Source organism: Jaculus jaculus, chromosome 1 (assembly GCF_020740685.1).
Source record: "Jaculus jaculus isolate mJacJac1 chromosome 1, mJacJac1.mat.Y.cur, whole genome shotgun sequence".
NCBI lineage: Eukaryota > Metazoa > Chordata > Mammalia > Rodentia > Dipodidae > Jaculus > Jaculus jaculus.
In genome coordinates, this window is record NC_059102.1 from 313,614,765 (window position 1) to 313,641,767 (window position 27,003).

A 27,003-nucleotide genomic window follows, 5' to 3' on the forward strand; every position below is an offset into this window, starting at 1 on the left:
GTGATAAGGGAAACGCTAGTAAATCAGAAGAATGACCTGCCATCCAGTATCCGTGACCTTGAGTCCTTTCCATAATTCATGCTTTCCCTATGAACTTCAAAGCTATAAATCCCTTATTTGCTTCTCAATTATTCATTTCACAAATACCTAATGGACATTTACCCTGCGTGCAACACTACACTCTGTCCCAAAGAGACGAACAAAGCAAGGTTTCTATACATCAGAAGTTCAGTCTCTTGTGCTGCTGACAAGAAACAGCAGCAAAAATGAAGGCTTGAAAATCAACAGTGGGGTACTGTCTACATGCCCTGACCACTGTGGAGTGCAAAATCAGAAGATGTCTCACCTTCTAACAATGCCCTATATGCCAGAGCAAAGACACTTTGGGCATGTTGGCACACACACAGTTTTCTCAACCCCTTCCCCTGTTTCTGTCCAACATGAACATATGGAGAGTGATAATAAATCAACGTCTTTGATGAAACCCAATTATGATTATGTTAGGAATTACACAAGAAATGAAGGTTAAAACAATGGTTGACAGAAGGGAAACCACTGTCTAATGGATCCGGTAAAGTTCATACTTCTATGATCACTAACAGAAAAATCCTCTGACTCAACACACAGATGCACACGCTTCCCATGGACTATGTGTGGTTCTCTTATGGTTATTGCAAATATTGTTAATTATCTATATGCACCCCCATATGTACAGGGAACACAGACAGACTGGGCTCAATGAGACCATAAGCAAAAAATCCAGAGAATTTTGCATTTCATCCTTAAAGTTCATTTAAGTAGATCTTCCTAACCCATGGGGATGAAGAGTTATTCAAATTGAGGCACGATGGAAAGACAAGGAACATAATGGGGACATTTGAAGAGAAAAGAGCCCCTTACTTCAGAATCTGTTTGAAGCCTCTCCTTGTCTGATGAAAATGGAATTCCAGCAGAATTAGCAGCATTTGCCTAAGGCCTTCTTCTCCCCAACTGTAACCTGCAATTTTCTAGGCATCTCACCAGAAACCCCACTTACAGTAAAAGTCATGCCCTAAACCCTGTGTGCAATCCTAGTGGCTCTGGTTTTTATGTTATCATATTGCAACCCTAGCCAAAGCACTTCCAGGATTATCCTATAATCTAAGGTATCAAAGTGAACGAAGGTGGAGCAGGGGAGGGTCTCTTAGAAGACCACTGAGCTATGGAACTCCAAAACTCCTATGTGTAGTCACCCTTCGGACGCTTGAAGTGCCACTCTTCTTTGAGAAGCCTACACCCATGATTCGGGGATGTTTAATTCCTTCCCTGAATGCCTTTCTTTCCACTTTAAAAGAAATCTATTTTTCTTTTATTTAACCGTGTTTGTGTGTGCGTGCAGACATGCACATACCAAGATGCGCATGTGGAAGTTACAAGACAAGTTTGCAGTTGGTGCCTGTCTTCTACTTTTGAGGCACGGTTGCTCGCTGGTCACATGCCATTGGGAGGCCTCCAGGAAACACTCCTGTATGTTCCTCCATTGTCACCCATCGGTGCACTGGGGTTGCCACAGCTTCCAGCTTTTCCATAGGGTTTTGAGCTCCAAACTCAGGTACTTAGAGTTACACAGCAAGTACTTGATCCACTGAGCCATCTCCCTGGCCCTCTTCCTACTTTCAATAAAACCTCAATGTTTCCTTATACTGGCTAGCCCTAAATTCTTTTTTTTTTTAAATATTTTATTTGTATCTGTTTATTTGACAGAAAAAGAGGGAGAGAGAGAAAATGGGTGTGCTAGGACCTCCAGCCACTGCAAATGAATTCCAGATGCATAGTGGGTTATGGGGAATTGAACCTGGGTCCTTTGGCTTTGCAGGCAAACGCCTTCACCACTAAGCCACCCCTCCAGCCCTAGCCCTGAAATTCTTTTCTGCCACAAATCCTTGGCTTGCTATAGTCAGGCCCCTGAAAGATGAAGGAACCTTCTCAGTTTGCTGAGAGGGACAGTGTGGAGCTGTCCTCTGATAAAATATTATCTGCAAGTCGGGCGTGGTGGCGCACGCCTTTAATCCCAGCACTTGGGAGGCAGAGGTAGGAGGATCGCCGTGAGTTCAAGACCACCCTGAGACTACAGAGTTAATTCCAGGTCAGCCTGTACCAGAGTGAGACCCTACCTCGAAAAACAAAAAAAATAAAAATATCTGCTATAGCCTTGGCATGTTGTCATGGTTTTCATAAAGGGCCATATTGTGTGTGGCCAAAGAATTAACTGGAACCAATAGGGACAAATTAAGAACTAAATAGAATGTGAGTCAGCAAGTGTCATATGTGAAAGGTGACAGAGACAGAAAGGGCCACTCCCGACAGCAGTCACAGCCTGTCAGGTGAATGAGCACAGCCAGGACAGAGAGGAACAAGGCTCACAGAGCCCTCGGGCTGCAAGGAGCATCTAACATCCTGCCCTTTCACAGGTGGGCACTGTGAGACCCAGAGAAGACACGCTGACCTGCCAAGACCACACCGCAGAACCAGGTCAAGTATGTTGAAAGCAGTTCCCAGACTGCTTCATGCTTAACACGCACTCCATAACATGTTGTCCCCAAGAAGAAACAGAAGCTCAGAATGGGAAGCTGGGGCACATTCAGGAATGAGCTACTGTGAAATGCACAGAGGGAACTAATGGAAGGAAGTTGGAAAGATCTATTGAAAATCAATTCAAAAAGACTGTGGATATCAATCAACCCAAGGGGTTTAGACCTTGTTTTCCATGCACAAAGAACACTCCACAGTCCTGAACAGAGCCCAAATAGAAGACCTGTAGGTTTCTGAAATTCATTAGTGACTTTTTAAACTTTTATTGCGTTTTAACTCCAGGAACAGGTTGATTCCTGGAATTAATTTAATTATGAGCAAAAGAAAAATCTTCCTCAAGGTTAAAAATAAATTCAGACTCTCAAATACAGAAAGCAATTCTCTCTGAATTTTTTGCTTGTTTGTTTATTCTCTCTAGAAGGGTCAAGTTCTCCTTTATTATATTTTCCCTTCTTTAAAAGTTGCATACCTCCAGCCGGGCATTGTGGTGCATGCCTTTAATCCGAGTACTTGGGAGGCAGAGGTGGGAGGATCACCCTGAGTTCAAGGCCACCCTGAGACTACATAGTAAATTCTAGGTCAGCCTGAGCTAGAGTGAGACCCTACCTAAAAAAAAAAAAAAAAAAAAAAAAAAAAAAAAAAAAAAAAGTTGCATACCTTCTTTTATTGTTTTCTTCAAAGAAAAGTAATTCATGCACATCTATAGCATTTTAGTTATATAAAGAACTAAAAATGGTCCCTTAATCTCACCTGAAAGCTAACATGGTTAACAAACAGGCATATTTTCACTAGGCATTTAGGCATATTTTATACATTAATTTTGCATTTTTATATAACCTTGTGACTATTTTTACTTTGCATAATGACATGAGCATTTTATGTCATATAAACATCCCTTTAAACCATTGTTGAAAGGTTTACAGCCTATAGTATTTAACTGATACCAGATATTTAGGGTGTCTGAGAGCACTGGAGTCTTTCTAAGCTCTTGGTTGGGCTTTAACCGAGACTGTCACCGATACATAGAACTTCCATTGAGTCAGTGGCTTCCAGGTTTTTGTCCTATGGATTCAAAGAATTGAAACCCACAGACCAAAGGGTAAAGTTTCAAGAGATTTTATTAGATTAGGGACAGAACTTAAGAGAGGTAAGGAAGCCAAGCTCCCGTACAGCAGGAGGGACTTCCACAAATGGAAAAAGCCACCTGGAGACACAGCCTGGGTTCTTTACTAGGTTCTGGATGGAGACGAAACCAACCAGGCAAGACACCAGGTTTCTTTGTAGGAAATCAGGTTTAGCCCTTCCAGGAATCGTAATCTCCTGGAAAGAGGAACTCCTTTCTTTGGAGGGGCTCAGGTTGAGTTTAAGGAAAAGCAGGTCTAGGAACTCCTTTAAGCAGAAAGAGATAAGGAGAAGTGAAATGAGACTGCAAGGACAGGCTCAAGGATATGTCTCACTTTTACTTTTGAGTCCTGTCGCCTCACACCTCCCCCCCCCCCAGTGCCTCAACCATGACTTCAAAATTGGCCATTTGCATTTGTTTTCTTCCTTCTTTCTTTCTTTCTTTCTTTCTTTCTTTCTTTCTTTCTTTCTTTCTTTCTTTCTTTCTTTTTCTAAGAGGGAAGGGTTTGGGGGAGGTTTTTGTTTTGTTTTGTTTTTTTGTTGTTATTTTTAGCCTGCACTGCAAGGTTACAGTCCATCATCAAGAAGGCATGGTGGTTGGAGCACAAAACAGCTCTGACTGAGTCAGAAAGGAGAGAAGAAGAGCATTTCTTCTCTCCTTTTTTATTATTTTTTATTTATTTACAGTCAGAGAGAGAGAGAGAATGGGCACGACAGGGCATCTAGCCACTGCAAACGAACTCCAGATGCTTGTGCCCCTTGTGCATCTAACGTGGGTCCTGGGGAGTTGAACCTGGGTCCTTTGGCTTTGCAGGCAAACGCCTTAACCACTATGCCATCCCTCCAGCACTGATCTCTTTTTTATTTATACAAAATTCTGAGCTGGGTATTGCAGCACACACCTATAACCCTAGAACTTGGGAGGTTGATGTAAATTAAATCTAACCATGACTTAGGTTAGAATTCAGCCTGAGCTACACAGAGAGTTCCAGATCCGCTAGTCCTACAGAAAGACCCTGCCTCAAAACAACAAAACTATTGTAACAAATATCTTCAAGTATAAACTTTATCCCTTTCAGAGTGTTCCACAAAACTAAATTTTTTAGATCAAATAGTATAAACACTTGTTAATGCCATTCATTTATCTTATCTGATTGATTTCCATTTTTTATTATTTAATAAGTAAAAAAAAAATCTGTATACCATCCTGGAATTAGAAAGAACTAAGTTTTTAATTAAATGAAAGCAGTTTCTCCTATTTTATAGTTATCAAGTAATAAATGTTTCATATTTGGAGCGAAGAAAAGTCTCCATAGAATTAGTTTGTGGGGGGAAATGTCCAGATAAAATCCACTTACTCATTTATTTTCTTCGTTTTGTATCGCTGCTTTCTCCTATCTTCTGATCGGTACTATATCCTCCCTTTGCTCAGAGCCTATCTCATCCTTCTGCCCTCCCAGCCTCTCACATTCTTGAATATTAGCAGCTCTGTGACTTATTAAGGGGAATTCCACTTTGCATTTCCAGTACAGGATCCAAGTCCTCAGGCTGAGGGTTCTGTAAACTGGCCTAGGGCTTTGGAAAGTACAGTTTTGCAGATGAATGGTACTTTCCTGATCCATACAGCCTGTGTGATTTAAATTTCTTCTCTTGCATGCAGTCATTGCCCTTTGCTCAGAAGCCACGGGAGCCTGGTCTTTGGTCCTCCCAGGGCAGGGAAACATGCCTAGTCACCAGCATCTCCTGTACTCAGAATCCCTCCTTTCCAGTCTACCTGGCATAGTTGTACTGCAGGCTTCCTTCTCTTCTGGGCCATCTGACAAGTACCCCATTCCCTCCCCATTCTCCCCCTCCGTCTTTCTTATACACTGCAGTAAGGTCAAGTCTTCCTGGGGCAAAATTTGAAACATCTCACACAGCCACTCATTATCATTTATATGGGGAAAAGGTCCAATATTTTGTAACGATTCCAGAATCCAGAAATACTATGTGCTTTTTATTGACTAAGCTGGACCATTCAGCACTATGGAAATGTATACAATCAGCTCGTTCTAATTTTGTGTACAAAGCAGAGAAGTGAAAAGCCAATTATCAAGGATCCGATCTCTTTCTCGTGTTCCAGCCACATATATTTATCAGATCTAATGCATAGCATGTCTCAAACTCAACTCACTATCTTCTCCCCAGATATGTTTTCAATCTAATAGTTCCACTGTGCAGGATATGGGGAGATTTGAAGGGCAGAAGATTTTAACCTAGCAGAGTCCATCAAAATCCAATCCTGATATATTTACTTTCTTAGCTGCACTTAAGAGAGTGGAGAGGCACATTAGTCAATAAAACATGGTGGGCTGGAGAGATGGCTTAGTGCCTGCAAAGACAAAGGACTAAGGTTCGATTCCCCAGGACCCACATAAGTCATATGTACAAGGTGGCACATTCATCTGAAGTTCGTTTGCAGTGGCTGGAGGCCCTAACACACCCATTCATTCCCTCTCTCTCTCTCTCTCTCTCTCTCTCTCTCTCTCTCTCTCTGTGTGTGTGTGTGTGTGTGTGTGTGTGTGTCTGTCTGTCTGTCTGTCTGTCTGTCTGCCTGTCTGTCTGTCTATCCTTCTATCTATCATCTATCTCTACCTCTTTCTCTCACACTCAAATAAATAAATAAAAATAAATTTAAAAATAAAGATATGTCGTCACAATAGAAAACAGATGGTCTGGTGGGAAAGACAGAAATTTCCAGAAGAGGTTCCTTGTCTGGTATCAGTGTATTCACCCAAAATGTGTCCCTCAAGCCCAAGTGCCCCCATGCTCCTTGTCAGTCATTCAGCTTTGGAAGAGCAGGCTAGGACATCTCCACACTCTTTCTTAATGTTCTTGTCCTCTTCCAAATCCCCATCAATCCACACATTAGAACAACCAGAATTGTGAGCTCCTTCTGTGACAGCATTCTTCCAAATATTCATTACTTTGAGCTTCACAGAAATTCCCAAAATATGCTTATATCACCTTCATTTTACAGAAAGAAAATCATGTTTTAGAGAAACTTAAATCACACAAGCAGCTCCTTTCAGTGGGAGGGGAATATATTTAATTTCTAGTGTAATAATATACAAATGAAGCTCTCTTTGGTCAGTGACTGTACTCCAGGGAGAATGGAATGAGGACAGAATGTACAGAGGTTGTTACAAAAGCAGAGGGAGGAAGCCCTCCAACAGAACCTTCAACTTCAAGACAGTTAGGGTGAGAGTAGAGGAGTCATATCACCTGCATTAGAACTTAACTGAGGGATTACTTAGCACACTGAGAGGGAAATCAAAATTGGAATAGATAGATAGATAGATAGATAGATAGATAGACAGACAGATAGATAGAATTTTTCTGTTTATTTTTTCCCCTCTGCTGTGACCTGTGTATAAAATATCCTCTTGGTTGGAGCTGGTAGCAACGATTCTGAAGGTTGTGGAGCTCCACTGGGAAGGAGGTGGAGCCTAGTTGGAAGAAGTGGAATGCTAGGAGGTAAGTCTTAGGGCTCATAACCCTACTTCCAAACCACACTCTCCTTGCCACCACCTCTCCTTTAAGTACTGAACACAATGTAACCGGAAGCCTTACTACTGCTGCCCCAGCTGTAAGCTGCTCCCCACCTCCACGCCTCTCTCACCATGCTGTTGTATCCCCTCAAACCATGAGCAGACGTAAGGCTCACCTCCCTTATTTTGCTTTATTTTTTTCAGTTGTTTAGACACAGTGATAAGAAAGGAAGTAAGTATACTCACTATCCCCTTACATGGTAAATTTAACAGTGGATAATCATCGGATGGATGGATGGATGGATGGATGGATGGATGGATGGATGGATGAATGGATGAATGGGCTACACCATCAGCTCAAACAGTAACTCTGCTTTCAAAACTCCCATGCTCTGAGCAGCTAAATTAATCTTCTAATTCACCTTGGGGAATCCATGAGGGCTCCTCAGCAAGAGTTCAGGTAGTTCTCAACATACAGGGCCCTAATTCCTACAATCTTCCAGAATTTGTTGGAATTATGATAGATTCTAAAGCTGAGGAGAAAAAAGACTCTCCACTTATGTCTACTCTATCTTCTCAAAATATTCTGTTTGTATCCTAAGCTAAGAAGACAGAGGAAATAATAAATGCTAAAGCTCCCAGAGCTACAGAAAAGATTCCCATAGCATCTCACACTGAACCTGTCTGGTTTTGGATAATAACAAATGAGGAAAGGGAACCCAGATTCTCTTATGACCACCTCCTCTTAATTTTTTTTTTCTAGAAGGAAAGCCAGGATGGGATTCCCAAGACTTGTAGAACAGAGCAGAGTGCCCATATCCTCAAACGATCCCATGGGCCAGCCCCTCTCCTCCCTCAGCCTCCATGTCTTCTAGCTCCCCACCCCCCAACACACACACACACTTGCTCTTTTCTTCTAATTCTTCTGCTCTCCCTCTATACTCTCTTCTCCTTGTCTCTCACATTTTTTCTTCTTTGGTTTCCCTCACCACATCTCTATTTTCTTCTCTCAATTTGTCACTCACACACTTCCTTTCCTCTCTCTCCCCAAAAGGCTCTCTGAAAACAGTTTCAGCATAGCCCAAAAGAACCTGGATTGGTGACAAAAATGACTGAAGGAATGGAAGTACTTGAGATGGCTTCTGGGTGCAGTGCTGTGAGAGCGGAGGTGGGGCAGGGGGAGGGCACCCACACCAGGCCTCACACGACTGGTCTATATTTAGTATGTGCCTTTCATATCGAAATGATGACTTCAGGAAACAGTTATTTAAGATGGGTGGCAGAAGAAGTAAAGACCACAATGATAGTTTCTGAAAGGTAAAGCAGAATGATTCATAGATAAATAATGTTTGAAAAATCGAATGTAACAGAGAAACCCTGTAATAGCTTCTGATTAGTGGTTAAGCACAGCTATGAATTATTCATTCTGAAATGCCCACTATGAAGGCTCTAGTTAAGGTCTCTTAGCTGTCCAACACCAAGAGTCTTTCAAAGTAAGAAAGAAAGGAAAGGAAGGAGGGAAGAAAAGAAGGAACGGGGAAAGAGAAAGATTTAAAAAAAGCAAGCTTCAAGGTGATCTATGGGGGAAAAAAATAAACTATGATCTATCACCACAAGGAGGTTAAGGAAAAATGAGGAGCTCCTTAGATCATAAACAGAAAACAGTGTATTGTCCAAGGAATGTTGCAATAGTGAAATGAAATCACATGAGGAATGAGAAAATATACTACTTTATCCCAACTCATATCTAATAATCATTCACCATTCTCCAAACTCACAGTTCCACACAATTTACTGTCATTCACACATTCATCAGTATTCTAGAAGATATATGGGATATAATAAAGTCTGTGTCAAATGGGTGGATCCCCCATATGTCAGCCCCGATGCTAGGTGTTGAAGATAAAGGCATGAAGGAGGTATGGGTTTCAAATTTCAGTGAACTCCAGGCCAGAGGGGTCTCAGATTCATGAAATCCCCAGAGTTCAACATTTGCTGGTGGGATCTGAGCCCACCAACGATGAAACAAGAAGTCCCATTCAGACCAAATTCACCTCAAACAGACCACCCTCGTGTGTGGGAAGTTTGCTAGTAATGACTCTGCAATGTGTCATGCTTCTCTTCGGGACTTGAGTCCTGGCCCAGTAGTGAACAAATCTGCATTGTGTCCCTGGACTTGGTATTATTGAACACTTGCTCCTCGAAAGATTATTTCAGACTATTATCCTGTTATCTTGGCTTTGGAAGTTCCAAGTATTGATTCTCTGCAGGTCATTTCAAATTATTGCTGGAAGAAAGTAGCTTTGCAAAGAAATTAATGAGATTGTAATATTAGAAGACACACATGGGTCCAGGAAGCCCAAAGAGTCTCGCAGTTCCTGTGAGAAGTCCCAGCGCAAGGCCAGATACCCTAGGTTATTCAGAGCTCAGAAAGACACCTTTTGCTATGACACCTCAGATTGGCCTCTACTCTGGGACTGGCCACAACTGAACCAGTGGAAGTGGGAAGAGTTAAGTGACATCCAACATCAGGTTTCCTACATAAGCAGATGCATTTTCTCTTCACTTGACACCAGCTCTGTACAAAACCCAACTACAATTATTCAACTTCCCCTGTGGCATGAGCTAAGGTAGATGAGGGCTTCCAGAGGAGGCACCACTTTCAATCTCATATGACAACAGAACTCCAGTGACTACTGGCTCTACTTACATCAATGGGTGCAGTACATTCTCTGTAGAACCAAGTCCTCAAAAACAGAAGATCTCTGCTCCTCTTTTATCGTTTCAGCTTCTTTAAAATAATGCAAGTCACAAGCCTCGGAACTTTCTAGAGCCTTGAACACCAGGCCACTTGCAGATCTCCCTTCACGAAGGGGGAAAAGGGAAACAATATTTTATTACAGTTTTGTTGCATTCATAGTCTTTTCCTCCTTGGTATTCCCACCCACCACTACACAGCAAAGCTTGCAAGCACACCAGACTCCAATGAACTATATACCTTCCAGAAAACCTGAAGGGGATTTCATTTCTATGTCCTGACATTTACTAATTTATTAAATCTTAAATTTTTAATTTTTATTCTGTCTTTAATAGTAATTATGTTTATCTAAATATTGATTTTTTTAAAAAATAACTTTTTTCTAAGAAAATTTAGTGAGAAGAATGAGATTGTTTTACATGTTTGGAAATCTCAAATATCTGGCCTTGTCAAGGACAGCTGCATTATCAAATCTACTTCTGGATTCAATTTGTTGCAATACCACATGTCATTTAACCTCTGGAAAGCTTCACCATATTCTCATGGGAGAATGAGGGGAAAAAAAGCAAAACATCTTAGTACTATTATGAAAATAATTTTATCATGTGGATCTTCTTAAAGAGTCTTAAGGATACCCAGGGATCCCAGAAAATATCCCACATAATAAAGTCTCAAATCAAGTTCAGATGATATATCATTATCATCTGCTTTGCAGCAACTAGTTATATTAGTGAGTAGAAGTATTCTACATATGCATCCACTATGAGTGCATAGTTTCTGTCACTATGTATATACTATGAGTGTACAGATTGTATTAATATGAATGTACTATGTATATACTGTGAGGGCATTGATTCTTTTAATATGAACATACTGTTCATATTCTATAGGAGTGTAGATTCTGTTACTATATACATACTAAGTATATACTATGAATGTGTAGATTCTGTTAATCTAAAAAATGAAGTGGCAGCAGACTATGGTTCTTCTGTTCTAAATGCTGGACCGAGTACTATTTAAAGCTCCTCCTTCCTTTCCACTGGTCCTGGGTGTCCCTCTAAATGGACTTAACTATATCACACCCCATGTGATGCCTTAGAGTTAGGTAGATTGGAGCATGACTGCTGCAAGTTGCCAATTTCAAATAGGAAATACATGGCCACACAAGAATAGATGTTGTATATCTTCAGATAGCTTTCCTCTGCTTTCTGGTTTCCTAACAAGTTATATAGCCAGTGTTTTCCAAATTTGAAAAACAACCAAACTTTTACTTATATTCTTTTCCTTTTAGTTTTATTTTTACAGACAAGGTCTCATGTATCCCAGACTGGCTTCAAACTCACTATATAGCCAAGGTTGACCTTGAACTTCAGACCATCCACGCTCCAATTCTCAAGTTCTGAGATTACAGGCATGCACCATCCCACCAGGTTTATGTGATGCTATGAACTGAACACAGGGCCTCAGGTGTGTTAGGCAAGCACTTTACCAACTGAACTACATCCCCAAATCATATTCCTGTCTTTACAAGTGGTGGGTTACTTCATTGTTTCAGGGAAGCATGTGTTGGCATCTGATCCTGTGTGTTTACAAACATTAGCCTCTTTCGTGTGCACTCTATCATCAGTGTTATGTCACGAGTAAAGAAAGCAAGGCAAAGGCTTCCTGTGGCACAGGGGTGGCAAAAAATTGATTCACAGCTTCCCTGACATAGGAACTAAAGGAAATCCAACCTCACGCAGGTAATTAAGTCCAATCACATTAAACGCCTCAAATGTTAAATGTTGTATAGACTTTCTGGGTTCACTTCCTCACCCTGAGATCTACTAGCTATAGAACCTCTTGGGTTACTGAGCTTATCCTTACCTGTACAACAGAGGCCATGACATTGAGCCACAGGGGGGAAAGTGTTCTGTGGAACACTGTCCTCCCGACACAAACCAACTGGCACGTTCATGGCCCTACAGAGATTATTGATACCAGCACAAGACCAGCACTGTCACACCCACAGTGTGACACACAGGATAGATGAGTAAAAAAGGAATGAGACAACAAAACAGAGGAAGGACTACTATGAAAAAGGAAGATCCTCTGTGAAATTAAGAGGAAGAAACAAAAGGGGATAATGTGATAGAAAGAGAACCAAATTAAAGAATATTCCTATATTAAAGTCCCAATAAAAACTTTGAAAAGCATAATAGTTATAATTGCTTTTCAAATCTTTCTGTCACACAGTAGGTACTCAGTACTGGGTAATTGCTAGTCCTCCCCTCCTGCTCAGCCTGTGAACGGAAATGAACTGTGGGCCTGATCTTAGGTCCTGTAGCAAGCTGGCATTTCAAGGAAATTCTGATGATCTACTTTATTTTAGAAGTCTAGAGATATAGGAGATCGAGGCAAGTGAAAATGACTGAGAACTTGTTTTTTCAACCCCAAGGGAATTTCCTGAAGTGTTTGTCATCTGTCTGATTCAAAAGGAAAGTCATAAGTCTACTTTCCTATTTCCATCTCACCAGTCAAGGAAAATGGGCACCAACAGTCCCTGCATTTTGGTTTTAACTTTCCAGTATGCCTCTGAAATTACATAGTCTAGTGTGGCTTACATCTGAGTGCCTGTAGCACCCACAGAAAACCCACCCCGGGGACACAGATGATACTTTTGATCCATTTTGGAAATAACTGCAGTACTTGCAGCAGTGACAGGGCAGATGTATCATTGCTTCCACTTACAAGTGAGCAAATCGTGGCTGAGAGATGCTAAGTAAATTCTCCAAGAAAGCACAGCCAACAAGGCAGAGTTTAAACTCCAAACAAGATCCATATATGATGCTCCAGCTAGAGAGGATACCACCCACCATGACAGGAGACCCCAAAAGACACAAAGTATCTTGAACTGTATGTAGGCTGAAAGTTTTACTAAACCAATAATGTAAATGAAGTCAAAATTTTTCAGAACACCACTCCAAACTATACATGAGGAAGATGGCAAAACACCAATAGTAAGACTTTATTACTTTACGATAGTTGTAGATGACTTAATTTATTTTAGTTTAATTTGCATTCTATTGCTAGATTATTAACATAGCTATCTTAGTTCAGTTTAACAGATGTCTGACTGATAGTTTAATAATTTCATATTAATTATAAGCTTCAGGTATATACTATGCAATGGATGATTTAAAATATGAAGAAAAATGTTCTTTGGCCTTAAAGAAGATATGACAGATATGATAACATATAATGCTATATACAATAATCCTTTGTCCGCATGAAAGATTGGTTCCAGGATCCCTATGTATAGCCAAGCCTTTGGATGCTCAGGTTCCTGATATAAAATGGTGTAGTATTTGCATGTGACCTTATTAATATCCTCCCATATACTTTAAAACATGTTAAATTGGTTTAAATATTTAATAAGATACAAATTCTATGTAAATATATGCTATGTTGTGTTACCTAGGAAGCAATGGTGAGAAAAATGTATGTATAAATCCAGTCAGATTAAGCCTCATAGGCCTCATTCTACTTCACAAGCAAGGTACAAGAGAAGAGGGAGTGCCCAAGTAGCACATGCCAGAGCATGTCTGAGATCTGTGAAATGGAGGGAATCTACAGCAGAGAGTGCCCACACATCACTCATTTGAGGGAATTCAGCCCATGAGAAATTTAAGTTTTCCTTTTGGAACATTCTAGAACTTAAAAATATTATTTTTGATCCAAAGTTGGTTACATCTGTGGAATACACACAGACAACTATAAATATTTTGGTTGGTGAAGAAAAGAATTAAGTGCTTCCAGAAGGAAGAAAAAAAAAATGCCAGCCGAGTATTCAGTGAAGATTTATTGGTGGAGCAAGGAAGCATTGTTGGAACAGACTCTTGGAATAGTCCTTGTTCTCAGTCAAGGCAAAAATGAACACCTGTGTGTGTGTATTAGTTACTTTTCTTGCTATGACAAAATCCCCAGCAAAAGCAAGTTAAGGAAGGAGAGGTTTATTTTGGCAGGAGAGTTTGAGGTCCAGTCCATGACGTCAGGGAAAAGTGTGGTAGCAGGATCTTGAGGCAGCTGGTCACATTGCAGCCGCAGTCAGGAAACAGGAACATGAGTGCTGGTGCTTTGTCCTTATGCAGCATAGGACCCCACCCCATGGAGCAGTAAGTGTTGCTTACATGTAGGTAATGTCTCCCCCTTCAATTAATCCGATCTAGAAACACTCTCGCAGACATGTCCAGAGGTTTGCAGTCTAGGTCGCTCTATATCCTGTCATATTGACAACCAATATTAACCATCACAAGTTCACCCCTTGTTGACCTGATGTTCAAACACGTCACATCTGAGCCGTATCTGTCCACTCCTTGTCCCCATAAGCTCATGCATCTCATAGCACAAAATACAGTCAGTGCAATTTCAAAAGTCCCCACAGTCTTTAGCAGTTTCAGCACTGTTCACAGTGGTAAATTCAGGGATGAGGAGATGGCTCAGTGGATAAAATACTTGCCACAGAAGCATGAGTACCTAAATTCAGATCTCCAAAGCCCACATAATCCTGACACTGAAGTAAGCATCTATAATCCACCTGTGTCAAGAAGGAAAAAAGGAGTGGAGAAAGAATGGCCCAGAAGCCCATGGGCCAGCTAACCTGGCCAACACAGGGATGCACAATGACAGAGCCTGCCTCAAAGAGGTGAGAGGCGAGGACCAGCATGCAAAATTGCCCTCTGACATCCACATGCACACCATGGCACGTACACACTCCACTCATGCACATGAACACACACACACACTCATCCACATGTACGCCATGGCACGTACACACTCCACTCATGCACATGAACACACACACACACATGCACATGTACACCATGGCACGTACACACTCCACTCATGCACAGGAACACACACACACACACATGCACATGTACACCATGGCACGTACACACTCCACTCATGCACAGGAACACACACACACACACATCCACATGTACACCATGGCACGTACACACTCCACTCATGCACATGAACACACACACACACACATCCACATGCACACCATGGCACGTACACACTCCACTCATGCACATGAACACACACACACACATCCACATGTACACCATGGCACGTACACACCTACACTCATGCACATGAACACACACACATACAAATGAAGAGTCTCTGAAACTCAATCTCTTAGCTATGAGTCCCTGCAACATCAAAAAACAAGTTACAGAACTGGAGAGATGGCTTAGCGGTTAAGCGCTTGCCTGTGAAGCCTAAGGACCCCAGTTCCAGGCTCGATTCCCCAGGACCCACGTCAGCCAGCCAGACGCACAAGAGGGCGCACGCATCTGGAGTTCTTTTGCAGTGGCTGGAGGCCCTGGCATGCCCAATCTCTCTCTCTCTCTCTCTCTCTCTCTCTCTCTCTCTCTCTCTCTCTCTCTCTCTCCCCCCCTCTCTCTCTCTCTCTCGCTCTCCCCTTCTTTCTCTGTCTGTCACTTTCAAATAAATAAATAAAAATAAAGCAAAAAAGTAGTGAAAAAACAAGCTACATACTCCAAATATACAATAGCACAGAAAAATATGTCTGTTCCCAAAGGGAAGAATGGGGCCTAGTAAGGAAAGATTGGTCCAAAGCAAGATCAAACCTCAGCATGATAAACATCAAATCCCGAAGCTCAGTGTTAGGCATGTGGGGCTCAGAATGGAATCATCTGGGCTCCAAAGAGCTTGGATAGTCCAACCATACCAGCTCTGCTACCTGCAGCACACATGGCCTCTTTCTTGGGCTGGCTATACTCCATGCCTACAGCTTTCTTCAGTGGATGTCCCCTGATCCCAGACTCTCCAACATCCAGGGACCTCCACTGCAATTAAGACTTAACAGCTTCGCTCAATTTATAATAGCTGGGAAATGGAACCAGCCTAGATGTCCCTCAACAGATGAGTGGATAATGAAGATGTGGCACATTTATACAATGGAGTTCTACTCAGCGGTAAAGAAAAATGAAGTTATGAAATTTGCAGAAAAATGGATGGACCTGGAAAGTATTATACTAAGTCAGGTAACCCAGGCCCAGAAAGCCAAGCGCCACATGTTCTCTCTCATATGTGGATCCTAGCTACAGATGACTGGGCTTCTGCGTGAGAATGAAAATACTTAGTAGCAGAGGCCAGTAAATTAAAAAGGAGACATAAAGGGAAGAGAAAGGAAGGGAGGAGGATACTTAATAGGTTGATATTGTATATATGTAATTACAATGATTGTAATGGGGAGGTAATATGATGGAGAATGGAATTTCAAATGGGAAAGTGTGGGGGTGGGGAGGGAGGGAATTACCTTGGGATATATTTTATAATCATGGAAAATGTTAATAAAAATTAAAAAAAAAAAAGACTTAACAGCTTCATTCAGTGGCCTCTTACAACCTTCTTGCAGAGACTCTGATCCTGACACGCACTACCTGACCTCAGTTGCTCTCTGGAACCTTGGTGCAAAGCCAAAATATGGCCTCCTTGCCAAGAGTGCCTGAAAAACTAGTACCATGTGAACAAGACTGCTAAGTCTTGCTGCCAGCTCGAAATGTCTCCCTTAGACAACATTATGTGTTTCCCATGTGCTCTTTGGGATGACCTGGGAGAAACATCTCCCTAGGCAGTTGCTTCCAACCAGGGAAACCCCGAAGTGGTATTATCAGTCCAGGATCTCTACTCTCAGATGAATTTGTATTTTTATGGAACTTAAAAATGATGATGGATGGGTATCTTGGCCTCAGAGCACCTTTTTAATAATTTTTTTATTTATTTACTTAGGAGAGAGGGGCAGATAAAGAGAGAGAATGGGCATACCAGGGCCTCCAGCCACTGTAAATGAACTCCAGACGCATGCACCACTGTGTGCATCTGGCTTACATAGGTATATCCCATGGTAATTCCCTCCCTCCCCACCCCCACACTTTCCCGTTTGAAATTCCATTCTCCATCATATTACCTCCCCATTACAATCATTGTAATTACATATATACAATATCAACCTATTAAGTATCCTCCTCCCTTCCTTTCTCTTCCCTTTATGTCTCCTTTTTAATTTACTGGCCTCTGCTACTAAGTATTTTCATTCTCACGCAGAAGCCCAGTCATCTGTAGCTAGGATCCACATATGAGAGAGAACATGTGGCGCTTGGCTTTCTGGGCCTGGGTTACCTGACTTAGTATAATACTTTCCAGGTCCATCCATTTTTCTGCAAATTTCATAACTTCATTTTTCTTTACCGCTGAGTAGAACTCCATTGTATAAATGTGCCACATCTTCATTATCCACTCATCTGTTGAGGGACATCTAGGCTGGTTCCATTTCCCAGCTATTATAAATTGAGCGAAGCTGTTAAGTCTTAATTGCAGTGGAGGTCCCTGGATGTTGGAGAGTCTGGGATCAGGGGACATCCACTGAAGAAAGCTGTAGGCTCAGTGTTTTAATCTTCTTAAAACAACACCATGTCTGCTTTCAAAGAAAGGAGATGTTCACAACTCTACAGAAACCGAAGGTAATGTCCTCAGTCACCTCTGTACAAAGCAATGCATCCCATGCTCATCAGGGAAAGCCCTACCCCCACCCTTGGGCTCACTTTCCACTGTCCACAGAGCCACCATGCAGCCTGAGTGCTGAGCTTCTGCTCGCTGCTGGCTCTTTGCTTCCTGCCTAATTCCCTCTGATTCTTACCTCTCAGCCTTAACCACCCATCCCTAATGTGGCAGACACTCAGTAATTAGCCCAACATTACAATGCATTTCTCTTTTACTGTCTTGTCTTGTTTTGTTTTGTTTTGTTTTGTTGCATTTTCTGACTCGTGGTAAGCCCAGAAAGGGAAAACAGCATGCTTTGTTAAGTGTGCCGAGGTAGTACTAAAAAAATAAACTCTTGCTGAAGAAAGAAAACTCCATATTGACCTCAGAACTATAAGTTAAGCAAAAAGACTTCAAGCTTACAAAGGTTCATGTCAAAAACTAGAGAAATTAACCTTTTATGAGATCTCAATAGCATTTAGATCTTTCTAGTTCCATTGGCAGTTTTAGATAAAAGAGAGAAAAGTTGCTTGATAGAACCTAAAGGACACAGGGAACTTGACTCAAGCTATGCTTTCCACCTCTTCCCCACAGGGAAAGTGCACTTGGCCTCAGAAGAGCAGTCTAGACCACGTATGCTAAGTAATAGTCAAACAGGTATCTCTAAGCATTGCAAGGGACTGACCGAAACGGTATTCTTCCCAAGAACATAACCTCTCTTGACTATTGTTCTTTCTTTCATTTGTTGTTTTAATTATTTGACAATGATTTTGTGAACAAATCCTTAAGACCAAGGATGGATCTCCCCCACCAAAAACAACAACCACAGTACCTGAGACACCCACAGTGAAGTGTACTTTTACAATGTGCTCAGAGGGAGACCTGCCTGAGGAGGGAGGATGCTAAAGCAAACACGGTCCCCTAGACTCAAACAGAAATTTTCTTGTTCAATATCTGGAGTGGAGCCCATAATCTGCATTTTTATTATTTTTTTTAAAGTGTAGATTCTTTTTTTTTTTTAATTTTTATTTATTTATTTGAGAGTGAGAGACACAGAGAGAAAGACAGATAGAGGGAGAGAGAGAATGGGCGCGCCAGGGCTTCCAGCCTCTGCAAACGAACTCCAGACGCGTGCGCCCCCTTGTGCATCTGGTTAACGTGGGACCTGGGGAACCGAGCCTTGAACCGGGGTCCTTAGGCTTCACAGGCAAGCGCTTAACCGCTAAGCCATCTCTCCAGCCCGATAATCTGCATTTTTAATATGGCATCCCACGTGATTTTAAAGTACACCATCTTTCAAGATCCAGACTAAAGACTGACTTGGTAGAAAAGACAAGCAGCTAAGGGAATAACTAAGAAATAGTTATGGCTACTTGAAGTAAAAGACTTGTAACATATCAGAGGGGCACACAGAATAAGTAGTAGGTAAGGACTCATGTGATGCAGTGAGAAAGATACAGGTTCAAATTCAGGTATTGCCACTTACTTGCCATGTGACTGACCTTTTCTTAGGGGAATGTGTCCTCACACAAAACAGAAAAAGTATCGACCTCACATAATTATTTTAGAATTCCATTGAGGGGCTGGAGAGGTGGCTTAGCAGTTGAGGCACTTGCCTGCAAAGCCAGAGGACCCAGGTTCAATTCTCTAGGAGTCACATAAGCCAGATGCACAATGTGGCACAATGCATCTGGAGTTCGTTTGCAGTAGCTGGAGGCCCTCGTGTGCCCATTCTTTCTTTCTCTGTCTTTTTCTATCTCTTTCTCTATCTACCTGCCTCTGTCTCTCTCTCTCTCTCTCTCTCTCTCTATCTCTCAAATAAACAAAAAAATATAAAATACTTAAAAAATTCCATTGAGACTTATGTGTGAAGTGCTTAACTTAATCATGATTTGTAATAAGCACTCATTACTTAAAAGTCATCATGGTTTTTAGTTTTAATTATTAATGGAATTTACAGGAAAGAGGGCAGATCAGAAAAGGTTTTCTTAACAGGTTCACATCTAACTTTAGTTTTAACCCAGTATATCTCTAAGTGTAAATTTATTCTTGTGGTCCACAAGATTTCTAGATTTTTTTTTGTGTCTTCAATTCTATAATTTGACATTTTAATACAAATGGTAACCAAGTACCATCATGCAATCTTAGTGCCTGCCTTCTAATTTGTGTTTATAATTTTCCAAATGCCAAATGAAAGCCACATCAAGACAAAAATCAATTTATAAACAGCAGAAATGATGGTAAAATTGAGTCATCCAATGGAATGGGACAGTTTAATCTATTCAGCCATCAAAGTCCGTGCTGTGACCAGATGTGTGACTTGGAATCTGGCTTTTCACATACCAGCAAGTGCCAGTTTATAAGCAGAAAGCTGAGGCATAAACACGTAAGGCAGAGTAGTTCCATCCCTGACTCTATTAGTAACTGGGTTAGATGCCTATATAGCTCCAGTTTCAATTCCCTCCCCTAATCTTCAAGTGAATAGGCAACTGCAATGGTTAGTCTGCACTGTCAACTTGCCTGGGTATGAGACTCCCAGGAGACAAACCTCTGGGTATGTCTGTGAGAGTGTCTCCACACAGGCTTAAATAAGGAGGAAAGACACTCTAAACATGGATAACATTACCCATCGGCTGGGGTCCAAACTGAATAAAAATGAAAAAAAGAGCAAGTGAGCTGAGCACCAGCATTCATCTCTTTCTGCTTCTTGCCTGTAGATGGGATGTGGCTGGTTGACTTGTGCTCCTGTGCCCGTAGCTAGAGCTACTGTCTCCTCCCCATCTTCGCAGTGGTGACAAACTATCCCTCAAACCGTGAGCCAAAATCAACCCTTCCCGCTTTTAGTTTCTTGTGTCAGGCATTTTGTCATAGCAACACCAAAAGTAACTACCCCCAAATTTAGTTAAATTATCAAGTGGTACTTCATTAAAACTGACATTTGATGATTACTACATAGTTTTGACTGAGGGCTGATTTTTTTAAATTTATGAACCCTTGAAACTATTAAAGACAATTTGTCTACCATACCACAGGCCTTCTCTTCATGGGTATTAGTATATTTACATAGCAGACCCATCTTAGAAACAAGAGGATACATAGTCTTATTCTGTCTACTAACTTCCACAGTAGTGATTAATTTCAACAAAACCACCTCACCTGTCACATTAAAACAGTATTTTTAATTTAAATTATTGGTTAAGTTATGTTTAATTTCACATAAATTTTCTTTAGCTTTATAGTTTTATAAGGACTATAATCATAAGAAATGCTCCCAGTACCTCATTTTAGGTTTGGATATATTTTAAGAGCATACTAATAACTGACCAACTGAGCAGCTGAAATTTTTTTCCTTATAAAATAGATTCACATATTATTCATGCTTAAGTAATGCCAAACTGTATCATTCCAAGGTAATGTTTCTTGAGTGACTCTACTCTTCTATTAGCCTATGCAAAGACCTGTGTCTGTCTGTTCTCCATGTAGCAATAGAGACTATGCCCCTCAGCAGCTTATGCCCAGAGCCACCCTGTAGCAAATCAGGTCCATTCAGCCTCTGGCCACTTCTTGGAGAACTGAGAACTTCCTTTTCCACTGCACTGCACATCACCACTGACAGAGGCATTGCTCTGTCTACCTTGACATCTATGCTTGATATATATCCATTTGTTAATAAATGACCAAAGAAAGGGCTTAAAATTATTTTAAAACAATATTAAACAGTAGATAATTGCTTATTACATGACACAAATATTTTAATTGAGAATTTTTAATAATTTTTTTCTCTTATAGCAAAGGAGTTTGGGGTAAGAGAGAACACTCAGTAGAACAGGAGGGGCCAATACTTGTATTACCAGAGGCAAATGCTTCTATTATCAGAGGCTGTGGAAGGAATATGATCAGAGGAAAAACATCAGCTCTGCCTACAGTCTGACAAGGAGAAACCAAATCTGGGACTGTGTCCTGAAAATGACAATGACTAATCATCGTCCTCTTGGAATAACTGGTTTCTATTTGAACTAAAATAAAATAATTATTTTATACTATAATTATACTATATACTAAATTCATATCAGGTATTCACATATAAGTTTATCTCTTCCTCCATCTTTGGAGTCATAGAAATACTAGTATCAGCCAGGCGTGGTGGTGCATGCCTTTAGTCCCAGCACTCAGGAGGCAGAGGATTATAATAGGATCGCCATGAGTTCGAGGCCACCCTGAGAATACAGAGTAAATTCCAGGTTAGCCTAAGCTAGAGTGAGACCTTATCTCGAAAAACCAAAAAATAAAATAAAATAATATATATATTAGTATCTTTCTTCATCTTTCACAAGTCATAAGAAACAGCATTTGAACCCTGCTCTCCTAACAGCACAGCCAATGCTTATCCCATTTCCCCATGACCTGGCTGTCCAAAGACTCTGATCTTACAGAAATTAATTGAGCTCCTTCATATTCTCAAAGACTGTAGCATACCTAGCTTTCATTTCTCTGCCCAAGAATTTTCCGAACAGCAAATAATCACTGCACTAGGCATATAAAAAAGTCCTTGTGGGCTGGAGAGATGGCTCAGCAGTTAAGGTGCTTGCCTACAAAGCTAACAACCTGAGTTCAATTCCCTAGTACCTGCATAAAGCCAGATTTACAAAGTGGCACATGCATCTGGAGTTTGTTTGCAGCAGCTGGAGACTTCTGCATTCTCTCTCTTTCTCTCCTTACAAATAAATGAATAAATAAAAAAAAAAAAAACTAAAGAAGTCCTCATCATGCCCACAGGCATTGCCTCCCCCAATAACTAACTACTGCTCCCACGATGCATAGCCCACGACCCCATGGGGAATACAGTAACCCCACTGAGGAGGGCCCCTGTGAAAATGGGGGCAGGGAGGAGGAAAAAAATGGTATGGTATCAACACATGGTGTATCCATATAACATATGTTCTTAATTTTTAAAACATAATTAACATATTGAAAAATAAATAAGAAGTCCTTACTGTAATATATTTTGAGAGTCCAGCAAGCACTCACTTACGGATTATGCTGTATGGTGAGCTACAGAGACCACTTCAGATGTGGTACCAGCTAAACTAGGTGATCCTGACCAAAGGAAGTGGGAATTCCAAGAAGTGAGGTCTGAGATAGAGGAAGACCAAACACTTGAGCTGGCCCTTCAAAGAAGAGTGGTGTTTTAGCTAAAATGAGGGGAGAAAGTAGGCTATTCAGAACATAGAAGGTTGGGGTGACCACTGTAGACAGTAGACCATATGACTCAAGACTGGAAAGAGAATCTGGATGTGGGTGCTAGAATGGGACAGTGATCAGCATTACCGACCTTGCGGAAGTAGCGATTTTGTGATGTAGATGAGAACATTTTAAGTGCAATGAGGTTTTAAAAAATACTTGCACAAAGACCCACTATGTGTAGGTTACAAAATTAAAATCAGAATCATACCCTAGCAACCTTTGGCCTATCACCCTTTCACCCATAAGGTGATTTTAAGAGAGAATAAGTTGTAATAGTTAAAGCAAGTTCAGTAACTATTATTTAGCTTAAACTTATGATTTAAATGGTGTGACAAAAAGGTTTTGTTTTACCAAATATCTGTTGGAGTATTCAAATATCTGCTATGAACCTATTGTATCAATCTTTATCAGTAACTTTAAAAGTTTGCTCTAGGTAGCTTTATGAGATCAAATAATAATATTCAAGTTTAAGATACATGGTACTACTTATCAGAAAAACATAACTGTGAAAACATAAATACTCATGGCTATTATTATATTATGGTGTCTGCCTTCAAATAATAAAGACAAGGTGAAATCAGTGTTAGGACTTAGGGACTTGAGGACAAATTTTTTTCTTAATTACACTCTTTTTCTTTTATGTTTTTATTTATTTGTTTGTTTATTTGTTTATTTGCAGGGAGAGAAAGAGAGAGAGAATGGATGCTGCTGTAAACAAACTCCAGACACATGCACCACTTGGTGCATCTGGCTTTACATGGGCACTAGCAAATCTAACCCAGGCCATCAGGCTATGCAAGCAAGCACTTTAACTGCTGAGCCATCTCTCCAGTCCTTTTATTTATTTTTATTTATTTATTTGTAAGCAGAGAAAGATTTAGAGAAGAGAGACAGACAGAGAGAATGGGCGCGCCAGGGCCTCCAGCCACTGCAAACAAACTCCAGATGCATGCGCCACTTTGTGCATCTGGTTTTACGCGGGCAAGTGCCTTAATCACTGAGCTACCTCTCCAGTCCTATGCGTTATGTTTTAAAAGCAATTCCAGTTTACAGAGAAATTGAGCAGAAACTATAGGTTATTCCTACATGCTTCCTGACCCCACATAGGTTTGGCAACCCCTGCTATTATTCTCATTGCTCACCACAGTGACTTGTATGTCACAATCAATGGACCTACGGTGACACACTGCTATCACCCAACGGCATAGGTGGCATTAGAGTTCCCTTGTGGCGTTAACAATCTATGGCCCTTGATATATATGACGTGTACCCACTAGTACAGTATCATACAAAATACTTTTGCTGTCCTAGAAATCTTCTGTACCCCACCCTGTTATCCTTCCCTTTTCCAGACCCGAACAATGTCTAATATTGCTATTGTCACCATGGTTTTGCATTTTCCAGAATGCCATGGAGTTAGGATCATATCATATGTACCTCTGAAATACTATCTTGGTTCACCTAGTAATATTCATTTGAGTTTTATATTTATTTATTTATTGTTTTTTTTTTTATTTTATGAGAAAGAGACAGAGGGGCAGATAGATAAATACAGAGAGAGGAAGAGAAAATGGGTGTGTCAGGGTCTCTAGCTGCTGCAAACAAACTCCAGAAACACATATCATCTTGTGCATCTGCTTTACATGGGTACTGGGGATCAAACCTAGGTCCTTGGTCTTCATAGGCAAGCACCTTAGTGGCTGTGCAATCTCTCTAGCCCTTCTTGTTGTTTTTGCATGACTTTCTAGCTCATTTTAATGCTCAAGATTGTTCCATTGTTTTATCATTGATTACATAATTTCCTAATAAATTGTTCAGTAATAAATCATTTGTTAGTGGTTAGTATTATTAATACCAATAGTACTAGTGGGGTTTAGCCCTGGATAGTGTTTCTTGATCTGGATGTACCGCAGCCTATCCCTGTTCAACTGAAGGGCATTTTGACTGCTTCCAAGTTAGGGCAACTATAAATAAAGCTGCCATAAAATTTTATGTGCCTGTTTTGCATGGGTATAACTTTTAAATTCATTTGGGCAAATATTAGAAGTGTGGCTGCTGGATAACATGGTAAGGGTAAGTTTTATCAGAAACTGCCAAGCTGTCTTCTATGATGCTTGTTCCAGTTTTGTACTTCTACCTGCAATAAATGAGTTCTGTTTCCCACATCTCCCTATCAATATCATTGCCAATGTTTTGGATTTTGGTTCTTCCATAAGTGCATAGTAGTGTTGACTTGTTATTTCAATGTACAGTTCCTCAAGGACAGAACTGGGGTACAGGCAGTCACTACTTGACTCATCATTCCATATAAACTTCAGAATAAGCTTGTCAAAATCCATAAAATAGGGCTGGAGAGATGGCTTAGTGATTAAGCACTAGCCTGTGAAGCCTAAGGACCCCAGTTCGAAGCTCGATTCCCCAGGACACATGTTAGCCAGATGCACAAGGGGCACACGCGTCTGGAGTTTGTTTGCAGTGGCTGGAAGCCCTGGCATGCCCATTCTCTCTCTCTCTCTTTCTCTCTCTCTCTCATTCTTTCTCCCTCTGTCACTGTCAAATAAAAATAAAAATAAAAAAATCCATAAAATAACTTGCTATGATTTTGATTGGGATGGATTTATCTTTTATTTCCTTTCATACTATGTCTGCATTATTGTCTCAATTTCAAAGCTGTATCATGTAATCATTGTACAATTAGAACTGGAGCTGAGGCATGGGGGTGCACATTTATAATTTCAAGAGGTTTACATTTGTAACTCAGGAGACTTAGGCAGGAGGACCTTGAATTCAAGGTCAGAGTTATATAGTAAATTCCAAACCAGCCTGGGCTACAGGATGAGACCCTATCTCGGAAACAAACAAACAAAAATAACTTTATGGGGCCGAGGAGGAGTCAACTCTCTCTGAGTGCATTTAACCCCTACAACACTTTTCTTTAGTCTCTTTTTGTCCCTAGAAGAACCGACACTTCTAAATTTATAAACCTCTCTCTGGGAAGTTACAGGACTGCAAGGCATTTGGGTGCAGCTCCTCATGAGGGCTGTCCAGGTGTGAGTTTCTTTCACAAACCCAAATCCTAGTTCATTTTGCTCCCAGGGGGCAGTGTCAGTGGTGTACTTGGTGTTGTGGTGCTTCAAAATTGCCAAAAACCACATACACAACAGATACGCATTTCTCCAGCCTCGCCCTGGGATGTGGGAGTTTGTTTTTAACGTTTGATTTAGACATAGAATGATGGGCTTGGTTGTGATGACTGTGGTGAAAATGGTGGAAACACAGGCAACAGTAATAAGAAATACAATCCGAACTGAGAAAATAAATTTGTGGTAATGGCTTGGCACCTTGTCTGCCCATCCTGAAAATGTCTACTCTATTAGTGACTTAATAATATTTTATGTGCCTTGGAAATCTTCTTCTGTTGTTTCCTAAGTTCCTAAGAACAAAAACTGCTTTGCTTCTCTATCCCTCATTTTCACTATTTATAATGAGAAGTAGGTATTTGGTGAATATCTACAATGTCCAGATATCAGTGTTATAAGCCCTGAATTGAGTATGCACTAGTGTACTAATTTTTTAATAAATGAGAGATTTAAAACCATATACATTTAACTTATAAATAATTTTGGAGGACAGATGTGATGTATTCTTTCCTATCTCTAAATTCCCTAGTAGAAAACATAAAATGTCTACTAAAGGGCTGGAGAGATGGCTTAGCAGTTAGGCGCTTGCCTGTGAAGCCTAATGACACCGGTTCGAGGCTCAATTCCCGAGGGCCCACGTTAGCCAGATGCACAAAGGGGGCGCACGCATGTGGAGTTCTTTTGCAGTGGCTGGAGGCCCTGGCACGCCCATTCTCTCTCTCTCTCTCTCTCTCTCTCTCTCTCTCTCCCCCTCTTTCTCTCTTTGCCTGTCACTCTTAAATACACAAATAAATAAATAAATATCTACTAAATACATATTGTATGACTGATTAAAAAATAGAATATTAATGCAGGATGTTTTAATAAACTGTGTACAAAGTATGGAGAAATTATGTGAAAATTCTATTCTGTTCTTTTTATTTCTTTAGGGATAAATCTGCTCTAAATTGTAAAGCTCATTAATTTTTTCTAAAAGAAAAGGAAATCATGAAAAATAGAATACAAATTGTTGAATATTTTTTGTGAAACATCTGATTCCACTAACAATCACCATGCAAGAACTATTTCTGAATTATTTTTG

The 27,003-nt window shown here is 40.6% G+C and overlaps 1 protein-coding gene across 6 annotated transcripts in view; it reads right to left on the minus strand.

Moving 5' to 3' along the window:
• Ddr2 (discoidin domain receptor tyrosine kinase 2) overlaps positions 1–27,003 on the minus strand; it is a 157,144-nt gene that overhangs the window by 121,717 nt on the left and 8,424 nt on the right. For 5 of the 6 annotated variants that reach the window (XM_045142153.1, XM_045142150.1, XM_045142155.1 and 2 more), the window contains exon 2: positions 9,934–10,086. The exons of the other annotated variant lie outside the window; for it this stretch is intronic. The gene's annotated coding sequence lies outside the window, so the exon portion shown is untranslated. The remainder of the gene's footprint in view (positions 1–9,933; positions 10,087–27,003) is intronic. 6 annotated transcript variants of the gene reach the window in all.